Below are 16,724 nucleotides of genomic sequence, written 5' to 3'. Positions count from 1 at the left end.
CCTAGCGCCGACCATCCTCCAATTCAGATCTATCGGAGGTGGATCAAGGAAACTCCAAGGGTTACGGCCCTACCCTTTGGGCTCACCAGCATCGCCGCCACCTATCGAGATGCCCTAAGGGGCAAATTCGCCGACCAAGGTGGGAGATATCCATCCTCTCGCCGACCAGATCGCTGACCAGCTCTTGCTGACTGTCAACATGCTACACGTCGGCCGACGCCCTGAAGCATCCCTCCAAACCATCCTGGAGGAAAATCCAGACTTCGAGTCCTAGGGCTCTACGGAGACTATCGCCGAAACCACCGCCCTACAACCTCCTTTCCCACCCTTCCGTGGAGGCAGAATTTTCAATGTTAGCGTCGACAACCCCCCATGCGATGGGGAAACCGAGGAGGACCGGGCCGCTCGCGTCAACAGGAACATCAACCATGCACAGTGCCGATCAAATGAGGCTGTCCTTGTGCTAGCCGAGGCTGCTCGCAACTGATCAGCTCGACTCGCAAGGAAGGCCCGCCCACTCCAACGCAACCTCGATGACGAATTTTGTCTGTGTTGACGGCCACAACGTCTACAAGACCGAAAGCGCCAACTTGGTCGTGGCAGTCAATGAGCTTGCTTGGCTCCCGCAAACACTAGAGGTTGCCAAGATTACCGCCATGCTTAAAGCGGCGCACTGCCAGGTCAACGAGATCCGCCAGGATCAGAGACCTTCCTACTCGACGAGCTCGATCCGCCGCGCCAAGATCTAATCGCCGCCCTAGCCAAAGTCATTTCGCCGACCAGCATCACGACGACGGACAGCCTCTCTAGGGTGGAGCTAGGGGCAACCGCATCAACTACCCTCGCCAACATGACCAGAAATGTCGACCAGGATGTCCGAGCGCACATCAACAATCTCCAAGACGCGCGACGTCATATCGACGAGCGCCGTTTCTCTCACCATGAAGATGAAGTATGCCGCCGTCAAGAATACGAGCAAGAGTTTGGTAATTTGGACTCAGCCCTCCAGCCACTCAACGTCGGCAATACTGCAGATCACGACTGGCGACGATCCCGAAGGGCCTTGAGCATTCACGAGGGCACTCTGGACACTCTAGTGGCCCCGTGGTTTCAAAATCACCAGGGTCGAGCCCTACGAGAGATGAGTGAACCCCACACAGTGGCTACAAGCTTATGCCACTGTTGTGCGCGCCGCCGGGGGAGATACCAGCATCATGGCGAACTATCTTCCCATCATGCTCACGCCAACTGCGATGAACTGGTTCACAAGCCTCGCCCCCGGACTCCATCGGATCCTGAGAAGAGCTGAAGAAGGTCTTCACTGACAACTACATGGCTACGTGCACTCGGCCGGGCACCAAGCACGATCTGAACCGCATCTACCAGAAGCCGTCCGAGCTCCTCCATAGCTACATCAGACGCTTTTCTGAGATGAGGAATTATATTCCCAACATCATGGAAGCAGAGGTCATTGCCACCTTCGTTCGAGGACTCCATCACCGCGACCTCCGCTCCAAGTTCAATCGTAAGCCGCCTAAGGGGATTGGCTAGATGATTACAACTGCTGATCAGTCCTGTCGACGCCGAAGAGGCCAAAGTACGTTTCAATGAGGATGCAGGCACTCATCGCTCAACTCACCACAGCAACGAGTGACCCGACGACCGATGCCACAATGACCGCCGCTACAACGATCGCAGTCACCATTGGGACAGTGGCCGTGATCGGCCAGAAGGGTCCAAATCTGGTCAATATTGCCGTCGCTGACTAGACCACATCGTCGCCGCCGTTGACGAACCTTGCGCCAAGCGCAACTACGATGAGTAGTACAAGAAGATCCTCGAACGCTCGTGCCATCTCCACAAGAATAGCAAGCACAAGATGAAGGACTGCCTCGGCTTGGCTAAGGAGTTCTAGGCTAAAAAGCTAGACGACGACAACAACTGACGGAGCTAGAGGCCGCCAACCACCTGGGGACAACAACAACGCCTTCTAGGATCACGACAAAGTGGTCAGTCATTATCTTTAGGGTCCTCGCCATCGTCGAGAGCAGAAGAGATCGAAAGCTCATCGCCCGCTGGAAGCTCGTCGTCAGCGCGGAAGACGCCGTCGCCAACCCCAGCTATCGCCCTTGGTCCGAGGTCCCCATCACCTTTAGCAGGGCCAACCAGTGGGCGGACATCCCTTACACATGGCGTTTCCCTCTCGTTCTTGATGCAACCGTCAGGAAAGTACTTTTCAGGAAAGTACTCATCGATGGCCGAAAGTGCCCTGAACCTCCTCTTCGCTGGAGCCCTAAAGGAGCTAGGCCTTGGGATAGGAGACCTCGCACCCTCTGACTCCTCCTTTTAGGGTGTGGTACCTGGCAGGGCATCCAAACCGCTTGGAGAGATCATCCTCCCAGTACAATTTGGCACGGCTAGCAACTACCGCGTCGAGCACATCAACTTCTACATCGCCGACTTCAACACCGCCTACCATGCCATACTTGGTCGGCCAGCTCTGGCCAAGTTCATGGTCATACCGCACTACGCTTATCTGGTGCTGAAGATGCCTTCGCCTATAGGAGTCCTGGCCCTGCGGGCCAACCTCTCCATCGCCTACGCCTGCGAGACAGAGAGTCTCGCCCTCGCTGAAGCCACCGACCTCTCCATCCAAATGGCTAGCGTGGTCACTGATGCCAAGACGATGCCCGCCGATGACCTAGAGATACTAGTGCTGGAGCCTCCGCGCACCTCCAGCCAAGTCCAAGGAAACCAAGGAGGTCGGCCTTGTCCTCGATGACCCCACTAAGACCGTGAAGATTAGGGCTCACCTCAACCCTAAATAGGAAAGCACGCTCGTCTTCTTCCTACATGCCAATGTCGATGTGTTTGCTTGGAAACCTACAGACATGCCAGGGTACCGTAGGAGAAGATCGAGCACTCCTTGAATGTCTCGCCGACCACCAAACTAATCAAGCAGAAACTCCGACGATTTGCGCTAGACAAGAAGGAAGCTATTAGGGTAGAAATAAAATGGCTCCTAGCTGCCGGATTTATTAAAGAAGTGTATCATCCTGAGTGGTTAGCAAACCCTGTTCTTATTCAAAAAAATAATAAAGAATAGAGAATGTGCGTTGATTACACCGATCTCAACAAACACTACCCTAAAGACCCCTTCGGTCTACCTCGGATAGACGAGGTTGTAGACTCCACCACCAGCTACAAACTGCTATCCTTCCTCGACTGTTACTCCGGCTATTACCAGATATCCCTGAAAGAGGACGACTAGATCAAAACGTCGTTCATCACGCCTTTTGGTGTGTATTGCTATACCACCACGTCCTTCGGGCTCAAGAACACTAGGGCGACCTACCAAAGGGCCATCCAGATGTGCCTCGATCAATAGATAGTCCGCAACGTTGAAGCTTACATCGACGATGTGGTCGTCAAGTCCAAGACCGCCGACAACCTCATCGCCGACCTCGAAGAAACGTTCGCCAACCTGAAATAATATAGATGGAAGTTGAACCCTTCAAAGTGCATCTTTGGAGTTCCATCTGGCATACTCCTTGGCTACATCGTCAGCGCCCGTGGCATCGAGCCCAACCCCGACAAGGTCTCCGCCATCACCAACATGAAATGGCCAACATGCGTAAAGGATATACAGAAGCTCATAGGGTGCATGGCTGCTCTCAGCCGCTTTATATCGTGCCTCGGTGAAAAGGGACTACCGTTCTTCAAACTCCTCAAGGCCTCCGAGCGCTTCTCCTGGTCGGATGAGGCAGACATAACTTTTGAGCATCTCAAGTTGTTTCTAATGAAGCCTCCGATCATGACAGCGCTGAAAGCTCTAGTTTTGTTTTAGTTAATTGATGAAACCCTAAGTGCTAACCTAGTTTATTAAAGTGATTATGAGATAGGTAGCACTACTCCAAGTGATGAAGCAATGGCAAAGATCATGACGGTGGTGATGGCATGGTGATGATCAAATGCTTGAACTTGAAAAAGAAGAAAGAGAAAAACAAAAGGCTCAAGGCAAAGCTATAAATAGTAAGAGCCATTTTGTTTTCGTGATCAAGACACTTAGCGAGTGTGATCACATTTAGGTTAGATAGCCGTACTATTAAGAGGGGTGAAACTCGTATTGAAATGCGGTTATCAAAGTGCCACTAGATGTTTTAACTCATTGCATATGCATTTAGGATCTAGTGGAGTGCTAACACTCTTAGAAATGTTTGTAAAAAATATGCTAACACATGTGCACAAGTTGATACACTTGGTGGTTGGCACATCTGAGCAAGGGTTAGAAACTTCACCAGCGAAGTGTCTGCCCGTAGAGTGCGGACAGTTCGACGGTGCCACCGGCGCCCTATACAGAAAAGACAGGGGTTCACAGAGTGACCAAACGCTGGTGGTACAGTGACCAGACGCTGGGTTCAGAGTCTGGTTGTAACAACCCAAAAATCCACATACCAAAAATCCCAACTACAAATTTTTTTTCTTCAAAACCCCATGTGATGATGAGTGACATTTGTAGGAGCTAACCCTAAGTGTTGCATTAGTCGTAATCCAACTAAACAAACTCATCAGCATAGCATGTCACTTGTTGTATATGTGTGTGTTTAAAATCCCTAACACATACATTCTTGCATGCATTTTAATTCTAAACAAGTGAGTTGCCTTTTATTGATCTTTTGTTGTGCAAATAAAAGTGACCACTTATAATTAATTTATTATCCAATAAATTAATCACCTAAGTACCACCTAAGTATGTGGGCCCCACCAACCAGCCCTAAGCTCCACCCTTAATCAAGGTGCACACTTGTACATGAAACTAAATAAATCAAACCCAAACCAAATTGGCAACAAATAAAAGAGAAAGCAAAACAAAATAGAAAAAGAATAAGAAAAAGAGAAAGGAAAGAAGAGGGAGCAGCAGCAGCCCAGGCCTGCTCGGCCTTGCGAGCCAGCCCGATCAAGCCCGGCCAGCCCCCCCCCCCCCCCCCCCGCGCACGCGCTGTGGCCCGCCAAGCCGGCCCACAAAGGCAGCCCAGCAGGACGCCCACGCCAGCACGCCCTTCACCCGACCGTAGCCACTACCAAGCGGGACCCAGGTGTCATCACCCACCTCGGTCCCCCCTGCTTTCCCCGACCACAGGGCAGAGATGGGAGCGGGAGCTCCATGCAACCCGCCTCGGCTGCACGATCGTGCCACCAATCGATCGGGCGCGCTCGAAGACGCCAGCCGAACCGACCAAGCCTGACAGGGCCACACCCACAGCGTGACCCTGCCCCCCACGCACGCACCCCGCCCATCACCGCCATGGCCCCGTCCCATGTTTCCTTGGCCGTGACGCATCCTCTACGCACCCTCGCTGCCAGGCGGAGCCCACTTGCAAGCGATAACGACAGTAGGAGCACCCTCGGCCACTTGATCACTGCCGAGCCACGATCGCCATCCGATCCCAGTCCGCCATTGGTGAGCTTTGGAGCTTGGGGCTATAAAATGACGCCCAGAGTGCCCTAGGGTTCCTCAGCCCACCGCCGCCGTTCGGTGGCCCAATTGCCCGTACCACTCCGAGAGAAGAGGGCCGAGAGGAGGACCCGAAGGAGGGAGGTGAGCAGGGAGCTCGGAGTCGTCGACCACCGGAGCTCAGAGCGCCGCCCCGAGCGCCTACTCCGACGACGCGGCTTCCACCACTAGGCAGCACCTCGCCACCGCACCACCACCTAACGCCGCCAAGCACCACACGATGAGCCTCTCGCTATTGAGACCTCCTAATCCCATGGATGCCGACGCACGCACATGCACCAAGCACGCCACAGTGACGTCGAGCCAGTCCCGGCTCGAGCACGCCAACGCAAGCCACACACGTGATGCCCTACACGCACGCACATGCCCTGCACCACCACACGCCACGCGCAATGTCGAGCCGAATCGGCACGAGGACGCGTTGCAGCATGCACACGCACCATGAGCACGCACGGGCGTGCACACCGTAGCCACGAACACGACCGTGGCGAAGCCACCTGCGGCCGCCTCACCACGGTAGAGGTGACGCCACCACCTTGGCTGGCTCCTCCTTGCCGCGGAACATGCCACACTCGCGATCGAGGTAGACGAAGGCCACCGAAGGACCCCCGTTTGACCACACCGCGTCGCGGTCGGAGCACCGCCGCAACCGCTTCGACTCCACCGTGGCCAGGACCGCTAGGAGCGCCTAGCGCCTCCTTGTCTCGCTCACCCTGTTCACTAGAGCCACGGGAAGCTCACGCGCCCCGCCAAGCATGCTCCCAGCCACCACATCGCCCTGCCGCTGTCGACACGCCACAGCCGGACCTCTGCCGCCATGGCCAGCCCCATGGGGAACCCTACTCGTCACTTCGACCTCACCATCATGTTTGCCATAGCGGGGCGATGCTTTTGCCCACCTAAATTGAACACCAGCGCCATGGGTGAGGCTCGCTGGGGAGCTCACCACCGGTGGGAGCACGCCGGGGAAGAAGATGGGGATTTTCCCCTCACCGGCCACACGTCCGTGCACTTGGTGCACGTGGACCGAACCCTGGGAAGGAGTAAGTGGACCAAGTCCTTCATAGACTGGCTCTGCGGTCTATGGACCAACGCAGGCAGGTTCACCATGAACCGCGCCTCACCTACGCCCATGGACCACGGCCCGTTAGTGGCCTAGTAAGATGATGTGGATGCACCAGTGCGTGCCATGTGGTGCGCCAAAGCCTAGCCCGTATCCAGGCCCAACCGGCCCAGTTTGGACCTGGCCTGAGCTGACCGTTGACCGGGCCCACAAGTCAGCGACACAGAGCCGCTGGACCCACTTGTTAGTGGGTGACGTCATGCTGACGTCATGCGGGTCCCACCTGCCACTAACAAACACAGCCGAGGTGATGTCATGATGATGTCACGATGACGTCGATTGATGACGTCAACAGCTCTGGACCCACCTGTCAGTACCAGAACCGAGACAATGATGTCATGCTGACGTCATACTGATGTCAGCATGCCACGTGGACCAACAGGAGCGTGACACGTGTCAGCACGATATTAATTCAACCTTTTCCCATTTTTAGAAACGACTAAAACTTTGAAAATTCATAACTAATTCATAAGAACTCAGAAAAATACAAGACCAGGACCAAAATTCATCTAAAATCAAGCTCTATGCAATGAACCCATGTTTGAGTGCATTTGGCTCTTTTGAATTTTCATTGCTTTTTGTGCTATTCTATAGACGTCGCTAACGCGACTATAATGCGATCGTTTGCAGACTCAGAGAAGAACCAGACGGACGAGGACCGAGAGTACTATGAGGAGTACGGAGACGACTACACTGAAGGTGCCACATCCCACCCAATCTCGTAGCACCTATTACGCATGGCTAATATAGAGCTGCTATTGCTTTACTTTATTGTTATAATCACACTATGATAGGACTTGCATGGTAGTATGCTTTCTTGATGGCCTTTACCTTGACGCAACCTTACCCCTACTCACCCTGCTGTTAGGCTAAGTCACACGCTTGCTGCTATATTTCACTGCTTATTATTTCTACTACGCTTATATATACCATATTGATGCGTGGTGGAAACTAGAGTTATCTAGACTATGGGAAGAGTGCTGCGTGTGTGACTTGGGTGTGTGGAGGGTAAGGGTTGTGTCGACCAAGTTGGAGTATACGACGAGCCTAGGGCAAGTCTTGCCGTGAGGTGCTACCTGGGCATCCCTAGAATGGATACCTATGGTGGGTAAATGGTGATATGAGGTGGCCCTAGTGTGAACCTGTGATGGGAGGAGCTCGGGGTGGAGGTGCTGTGGTGGCACGGTAAAACCCTGATGAAGACATTCTGGCTTAGTCATCTCTAAGGACTTACTAGTACTCAGACTCACTAGGAAGCCTTACGTACCACTCGCCCTATATGGTGCAGGGACGGCCGAACTACTTGGTAGGATATTGCCACTACTGCTAGGTTGATAGCGGACAGTGCAAGGAGGTACGGGGCGTGGAGGATTTCCCCCACACCCTTCTGAGACTTCATGGAGACCTTATGGACCCAGCTCATGACTCACAGTTTCAGCCACCCCAGACTAGACTTGGGGTATACCAGGGCTGAATGGTAGAGTGGCATTATCCTAGGCTAGCAAGCGGACGGAATCAGCCCAGTTAACGACGGTCAGCGAAGAAGGCAGATCTTGTGGTTATGTAAACCTCTGCAGAGTGTATGGTTGATCGATCAATACATATGCCGACTAGTCGGCTATGGACCTTTCCTGGGTTTCGCTTAAACTAGATAGCGAGATGAGTCCTTCTCTTCTTCCCCCGTGAGAGAGTGTCGGTCGTAGCCAGGGGCTACGGGCCATGAGACAGTGCCGAGAGAGAGTTGGCCTATCGACTGAGCGATGGTATGGTGATGATATGGAGATGGTGGTATATCGATCCCAGGATCGAAACCTAGCTCTAGACGGAAACGGGGTGGAATGCGTGTGGGAATGGTGTTAAAACTTGACTATACTATTATATACTTGATATGCTAATACTATAGGAAACCCCAGCCTTATAGGTTCATTTTGATTATATTCAACTTGCATCCAATTTCCACAAAGCATAACTCATAGGGTGGGAGTGGCTAGTACAAATCGTACTGATAAACTTTGGCACACAGGTTCTGCTGAGGAGTATAGCTCTAAGGAGTTTGACGGTTGAGGGGTTCGTTCCTACGCTCAAGTTTTGGCGATCTTATCTCCAAACTGTTCTAGATGAATGCTACTTTTGATTCCGCCGATACGGCGATGTAATAATTTATGTAATTCCGCACTTTATGTACTCTGATATTATCAGTTGTATGGATGTGGTATTCGACTGGAATTTGGGTAATATGATCTACAATGCTCGTAATACACTTCGACTCTGTGGATTTCCCTTCGCGGAAATCAGGTCGTTTCAGTTGGTATCAGAGCCATACTTGACCCTAGGACGAAACCCTCAGAAATAGACGATAGAATAGGACGTGAACAGCCCTTCTTTTGGTTATATACCGACCCTGCATTTACTTTTATGCAAGGCTTATCTATTTATTGACCAGCTAACACCTATTTCCTTAAAACATGCAGATGGCAACGAACGTCGAATGGTCAGCCTCTAGGACCACTACCTCTAGGACCACGCCAAGCTTACCTTCGACCTACGTGAGCTCGAGGGTTTTGCACAGACCCTCTGCCTGAGTTCTCAGTCACTGTTAGGAGTCCCTGATGAGGCTTGTCAAGGTCACCTGCACCGGGAAGTCAGCTTAGGAAGGAGGAATCGAAGGACCAGTTGTCACCTCAGTCGAGTTCCCAGCTAGCACTACCTTACCTTCTGTCCCAGCTTTCATCGAGTTGACCTTAGAGGACATAGTTGAGGAGGGACTGTGAGCTATCTCACACAAGGCACTTCGCAAAGTGATGAGGGACCACTACGAGCACCTAAAGACGACAGAGTTCCATCTACTTCCCTAGGCCCTCGACCTCAGCCTTACCCCTAGCGAGTAGAGTTTCGCAGCCAGCAGAGTTATCTTTGCCGAAGAGGACAGATGCCTTCGCGTCTCGACTATCCACCTACTAGAGCAGGACAGGTATATGACCCAGCTTGAGCAGAGGAGACGTCAGGACCAGGCCCTTCTGTGGGAGTACCAGGAGTGAGACTCGCAGGGAGCACAGGAGCGAGCTAGTCTGCTTGAGACAGTTGCCAAGCTATAGGACGAGCTCAACCGTCGTGAAGAAGTCCACAGAGCCGAGGTCGCTGACTTACAGGACAAAGCCGCCGACCTAGGCAACAGGAACTGCTACCTCGACAGCAAGGTCTTGGAGCTACAGAGAGAGTTGGACAACAAGAAGGCTGAGTTCAACTGTAGAGGAGACAGAGAGAGGTCCACGGGGATTGATATGCTAAAAATCCAATCTCAGAACAAGACCATGACTTAGGAGCTAGAGGAGTTCAGGAAGAAGACCGTTCATAATCAAGGTCACCTGATCGAGGCACTCAGGTAGAACGAGTACCTACAGGACAAGTGTAAGAGGACTTGGCAGGCTTGGCAGAAGTCTGACAAGAAGCACCTCAGGGAGATGAAGGGTATGTGGGATCAGCTACCCAAGGAGATTCGCAGCAAGACGAAGCCTAGGATAGAGGAGTTTGAGTTAGCCCCAACTCGCCTCAACCTAGACGCCTGCCCTACCCTACCTGGAGCCAAGCCTACTGAGGAGCTCACCGAGGCCTTGAAGTACGTGTCCCGACTTCACAAGTCTGACGAGGAGATCGAGATCGAGAACAGTCGTATCCCAGCTGTGGTGTACGAGTTAGAGTAGATGACCCTGCATGGTCATGAGTCATGTCAGTGGCTTCCATAAGTTGTACCCCATGATGTACCCCTTATGAGATGTAATATGAGACACTATGCGTAGTACGATTCTCATGAGTCTTCAAGTGTAGCTACTGGAGATGATGTTATGTAATAAAACCCATGTAATGAATGTTTTGGATCTTATTGCATCTTATGGATCTTATTGCTTCTTTGTAATGAGTGTTGGATAGTATAAATGTTTTTCTTTAAATCAGTCAAAATCATGTAATCATACTTAATTATAAGCACTTATGGCACAAACACTAAAATTCCTATGATCCGTGTTGCAGATGCCGAATCCACCGATCTGCTCGCCTAATGAACCGTGGACGTGCGCCCACCCCCGAACCAGTCGAACCAAACGGGGGGCATGGTGGCAACAACCATGTGGCCGTGGCCAGTGGACAGTGGAGAGATACCCTTGAACCTGGAGAATACCCCACCGCTTGTTGAGGAGAACATTCCGTCACCACCACCACCGAACATGGCAGAGGTGATGGCGCAACAGTCCCAGCTTCTTGCAGCTCTTGTAGACGGAGCAAACCATTGCTAGGGAGGTCAGCAGAATGACTTCCAAAGGAAGCTAGAGGGAATTTTTGAAGCTAAGGCCACCTACCTATGATGGCACCGACCCTAACCCGCTTGTAGCCGATGACTGGCTCAAGGAGGTGGAAAAGAAGCTCGACCTCACCACCTTCACCGACGATGAGTGTGTTGGAGCTGCCACACACCAGCTCACAGGTGCAGCACGTGCCTGATGGGACAGTTTTAGTGATTCCCATGAGGACCCTGCCAACATCTCGTGGGATGAGTTCGCTGAAGCATTCACTGAGTATCACATTCCCAAGGGTATCATGGAGGCCAAAGCCGAGGAGTTCCACAACATCAAGATGGGAAAGGATAGGGTGACTGAGTACACCACTCGCTTCACCAACCTTCTACGCTATGCACCTTCCTATGTTGCGAACTCTGAGAAGGAGAAGCTGTACTATTACCGCAAGGGACTTAACCCGCACATCAAGCTAAAGTTTGGCGGTATTGAGAGTAGCACGCTACGTGCTCTGGTGGATCGCTGCATCCAGATCGAGAAGGACCATGCTGAAGCTGGAGAGGAGTATAGGGAGAGGAAGCGTAAGCCTAAGGAGTCCTTCCGTGGCCGTGATCGCAAGAGGTTCTGCAGAGATGCACCATCCAGGGAACGCTCTCGCCACAATAGGGATGACAACCCTAGATCGAGTAGGGGTGGTGGAGGCTACACCACCAAATACTCTAGCCCTGCTTAGGATCGTTACACTCAGGACCGTTATGCTCAGGACCGCAACACTCAGGACCGTTCCAACCATCCCCGCTCAGCGAATGAACGCCCAGCACAGAACCGCTCTGCACCAAGCACTAGAAACTAGAAGGCACCTGCGCCAACCCCTACAGGCGGTGCGCCTTTCACCTGCTTTGCTTGTGGCCAACCGGGTCACAAAGCCGCTGAGTGCCCTCAGAACTCAGCCGCTTAGAAGTCTTAGTTCAAGGGATCTGCTACCCGTGGACGTCTCAACCATCTAGACGCCGAGGAAGCACAGGCTGCCCCTGACATTGTGTACGGTATGTTTTTAGTTAATGGCAATACTGCATCAGTTCTATTTGACTCTGGAGCAACTTGTTCTTACATATCATCCAAGTTTGCACGAGAGCATGACCTGCCTGTAACCCCACGTGGAAAGCCTATCATCACCAGCTCACCTTTAGGAGACCTAAAGTGCACCCACATATGTAAGGGAGTGAGTCTTACCATTGAGGGTCTTATCTTTGAAGCCGACCTAACCCTGTTACCTTCCACGAGCCTAGATGTCATCTTAGGTATGGATTGGCTAACCATTCACCTGAGGTATCATATCATGTTCACCTAGATACGTCCAAGTGACCCACCCATCAGGCCAAGTTATTAGGTGTGAACCTCAGTCCAAGAAGTCCACTTCTATCCTATGTGCCCTTAAAGCCAGTTTAGAATCACAAAAAGAGAAGACAGTTCATGATGTGCCTGTGGTCAGAGACTATCCCGATATATTCCCTAAAGAATTATCGGGTATGCCACCAGACCGTGATGTAGAGTTCATCATTGATCTTTTGCCGAGAACATGACCCATTGCCAAGAGACCCTATCGCATGTCAGTTGACGAACTAGCCGAGCTCAAGAAACAACTTGATGAGCTCATCTCGAAGGGGTATATCAGACCCAGTGCTTCACCCTAGGGATCCCCTATTCTGTTTGTTAAGAAGAAGGATGGCTTGATGAGAATGTGCATTGATTACCGGAACTTGAACGCAGTCACCATCAAGAACAAGTACCCTCTACCAAGAATTGATGATTTGCTTGACCAGCTCAGAGGTGCCAAGTATTTCTCAAGATTGATCTCAGATCTGGCTATCATCAGATGAAGATTCGAGAGAGTGACATCTCGAAGACAGCTTTTGTGACTAGGTATGGGCAGTTTAAGTTCACTGTGGTGTCCTTTGGACTCACGAATGCTCCCGCCCACTTCATGAACATGATGAATAAGGTTTTCATGGATGATCTGGATAAGTTCGTGGTAGTATTCATTGATGACATCCTTGTTTATTCACCCACCGCCGAAGAACATGAACATCATCTGAGAACTGTGCTTGAGAAATTAGCCCAACATCAGCTCTACTGCAAAGTTCAGCAAATGCGAGTTTTGGCTATAGAAAGTTGCCTTCCTAGGCCATGTACTATCAGCTGAAGGTGTTGCAGTTGACCTAGCTAAGATTGAAGCTGTGAAAGAATGGGATCAACCTCGTAACGTGACTGAAGTCAGAAGTTTCTTGGGATTGGCTGGATATTACCGCCGATTCATCGAGAACTTTTCTAAGATTGCCCATCCATTGACAAACCTTCTGAAGAAGACTAAGGAGTTTGAATGGACGTCCGAGTGCGAGCAAAGCTTCCAGAAATTGAAACAGAAGCTTACCACAACTCCTGTGCTAGCATTGCCTGATATTAGCAAAGATTTCGTGGTCTATTGTGATGCATCCCGTCAAGGACTTGGCTGTGTATTGATGCAAGGTGGAAGAGTGATAGCTTATGCTTCTCGACAGTTGAAAGAACACGAGAACCATTACCCTACTCATGATCTTGAGTTAGCAGCAGTTGTGCATGCTTTGAAGATCTGGAGGCACTACTTGATAGGCAACAAGCGTGATATCTACACCGATCACAAGAGCTTGAAGTACTTTTTCACTCAGGAAGATTTGAATATGAGGTAACGCCGTTGGCTAGAGTTGATTAAAGACTATGACCTAGAAATTCACTATCACCCGGGAAAAGCTAATGTAGTCGCCGATGCTCTCAGTCACAAGAGTTATTGTCACACTTTGATTACTGAATCCGTACCACCTTAGCTCAAGGAAGAGATTGAAGATTTCCTAGCTTGAGATACTACCGCATGGCTTGTTGAATGAGCTCTGCATACAGTATGATCTCACAGATCGCATCCATCAAGCTCAGAAAAATTGTGAAGAGATCGAATATCTCTGTGGTCTGATGAAACTAGGCTACAAGACCAACCACCATGAAGATGAGCAAGGAACCATCTGGTTCAAGGACAGAATCTATGTACCTTCTGATCCAGCACTACGAGAGGAAATTCTGTCAGAAGCCCATGATTCTAAGTATTGTATTCACCCTGGAGGTTCAAAGATGTATCAAGACTTGAAGAAACACTTTTGGTGGAAAAGCATGAAGACAGACATCGCAGGACATGTGGCACGATGTGACACCTGTAATAGAGTCAAGGCTGAACATCAAAGGCCTGCAGGATTGTTAAAGCCTCTTGACGTTCCCGAGTGGAAATGAGAGAGCATATCCATGGATTTCATAGTTGGATTGCCCCGTTCATAGAAAGGCAATGATTCCATTTGGGTGATTAGCAGATCTATATGTTGAGCATATTCTCAGACTGCATAGAGCTCCCTCTAGTATTGTATCTGATCATGGTCCTCAGTTTATGTCCCGATTCTAGGAAGCCCTGCACAAGTCCATTGGAACCAAACTTGATTTCAGTACCTCTTATCACCCATAGACAGATGGACAGACTGAACGAGTGAATCAGATCTTAGAAGACCTGCTTCGCGCTAGTGTACTGAATTATGGCTCTGATTGGGAGAAATGCCTACCCTATGCAGAGTTTTCTTACAACAACAGCTACCAAGCCAGTATCAAGATGTCGCCGTTTGAAGCTCTGTATGGCAGACCTTGTAAGACACCTTTGATATGGTCTCAACTAGGGGAAAGATCGTTCTTTGACTCTGCTAAGATTCAAGATGCCGAAGAAGGAGTTGCTCAAGTAAAGGAGAATTTGAGAATTGCCCAAAGTCGATACAAGAGCTATGCTGACAAAAAAAGAAGAGAACTTGAGTTCAATGTGGGAGACTCATCTATCTCAATGTATCCCCGCTACGTGGAACTATCAGATTCCACATGAAAGGCAAGCTTGCCCCAAGATTTGTTGGGCCATACAAGATACGCAAGAGGATTGGAAAACTCGCTTACAAACTTGAGCTACCTGAGGAATTGACAGGTGTACATCTCGTGTTTCATGTATCCCAGCTACGCAAGTGTTTGAGAGTGCTCGATGAAGTGATCCCGACTGATACACTTGACATTTAGAACACTCTTGAGTATAAAGAACATCCTATCTGAATTCTGGGTAGAGATACCAAAGAGACCCGAAGCAAAACTATTCCTATGTGCAAGGTCCAACGGAGCAATCACACTAAGAGAGAAGCAACATGGTTGAAAGAGTCTAACCTCCGGCTACAATATCCTTATCTCTTCGAAGGGTACATTACGCTTTAATCTCGGGGACGAGATTCTGTTAAGGGGGTAGGACTGTAACAACCCAAAAATCCACACACCAAAAATCCCAACTACAAAATTTTTTTTTCTTCAAAACCCCATGTGATGATGAGTGACATTTGTAGGAGCTAACCCTAAGTGTTGCATTAGTCGTAATCCAACTAAACAAACTCATAAGCATAGCATGTCACTTGTTGTATATGTGTGTGTTTAAAATCCCTAACATATACATTCTTGCATGCATTTTAATTCTAAACAAGTGAGTTGCCTTTTATTGATCTTTTGTTGTACAAATAAAAGTGACCACTTATAATTAATTTATTATGCAATAAATTAATCACCTAAGTACCACCTAAGTATGTGGGTCACACCAACCAGCCCTAAGCTCCACCCTTAATCAAGGTGCACACTTGTACATGAAACTAAATAAATCAAACCCTAACCAAATTGGCAGCAAATAAAAGAGAAAGGAAAACAAAATAGAAAAAGAATAAAAAAAGAGAAAGGAAAGAAGAGGGAGCAGCAGCAGCCCAGGCCTGCTCGGCCTTGCGAGCCAGCCCGGCCGAGCCCGCCTGCCCCCCCCCCCCCCCCCCCCCCGCGCACGCGCTGCGGCCCGCCAAGCCGGCCCACGAAGGTAGCCCAGCAGGACGCCCACGCCAGCACGCCCTTCACCCGACCATAGCCGCTGCCAAGCGGGACCCAGGTGTCATCACCCACCTCGGTCCCCCCTGCTTTCCCCGACCACAGGGCAAAGATGGGAGCGGGAGCTCCACGCAACCCACCTCGGCCGCACGATCGTGCCACCAACCGATTGGGCGCGCTCGAAGATGCCAGCCGGACCGACCTAGCCTGACAGGGCCACGCCCGTGGCGTGACCCTGCCCCCCCTCGCGCGTGCCCTGCCCATCACCGTCGTGGCCCCATCCCGCGTTTCCTTGGCCACGACGCATCCTCTACGCACCCTCGCTGCTAGGTGGAGCCCACTTGCAGGCGATAACGACAGCAGGAGCACCCTCGGCCACTTGATCACGTCCGAGCCACGAACGCCGTCCGATCCCGTCCGCCATTGGTGAGCTTTGCAGCTTGGGGCTATAAAATGACCCAGAGCGCCCTAGGGTTCCTCAGCCCACCGCCGCCGTTCGGTGGCCCAATTGCCCGCACCACTCCGAGAGAAGAGGGCCAAGAGGAGGATCCGGAGGAGGGAGGCGAGCAAGGAGCTCGGAGTCATCGACCACCGAAGCTCGGAGCGCCGCCCCGAGCGCCTACTCCGACGACGCGGCTTCCACCACTAGGCAGCACCTCACCACCGCACCACCACCTAATGTCGCCAAGCACCACACGGTGAGCCTCTCGCTACTAAGACCTCCTCCTAGCCCAATGGACGCCGACGCACGCACACGCGCCAAGCACGCCGCGGCGACGTCGAGCCGTCCCGGCTCGAGCATGCCAACGCAAGCCACACACGCAATGCCCTACATGCACGT

This window comes from Miscanthus floridulus, unplaced genomic scaffold (genome assembly GCF_019320115.1).
Source record: "Miscanthus floridulus cultivar M001 unplaced genomic scaffold, ASM1932011v1 fs_220_2_3, whole genome shotgun sequence".
NCBI lineage: Eukaryota > Viridiplantae > Streptophyta > Magnoliopsida > Poales > Poaceae > Miscanthus > Miscanthus floridulus.
This window is presented reverse-complemented; position numbering follows the sequence as displayed.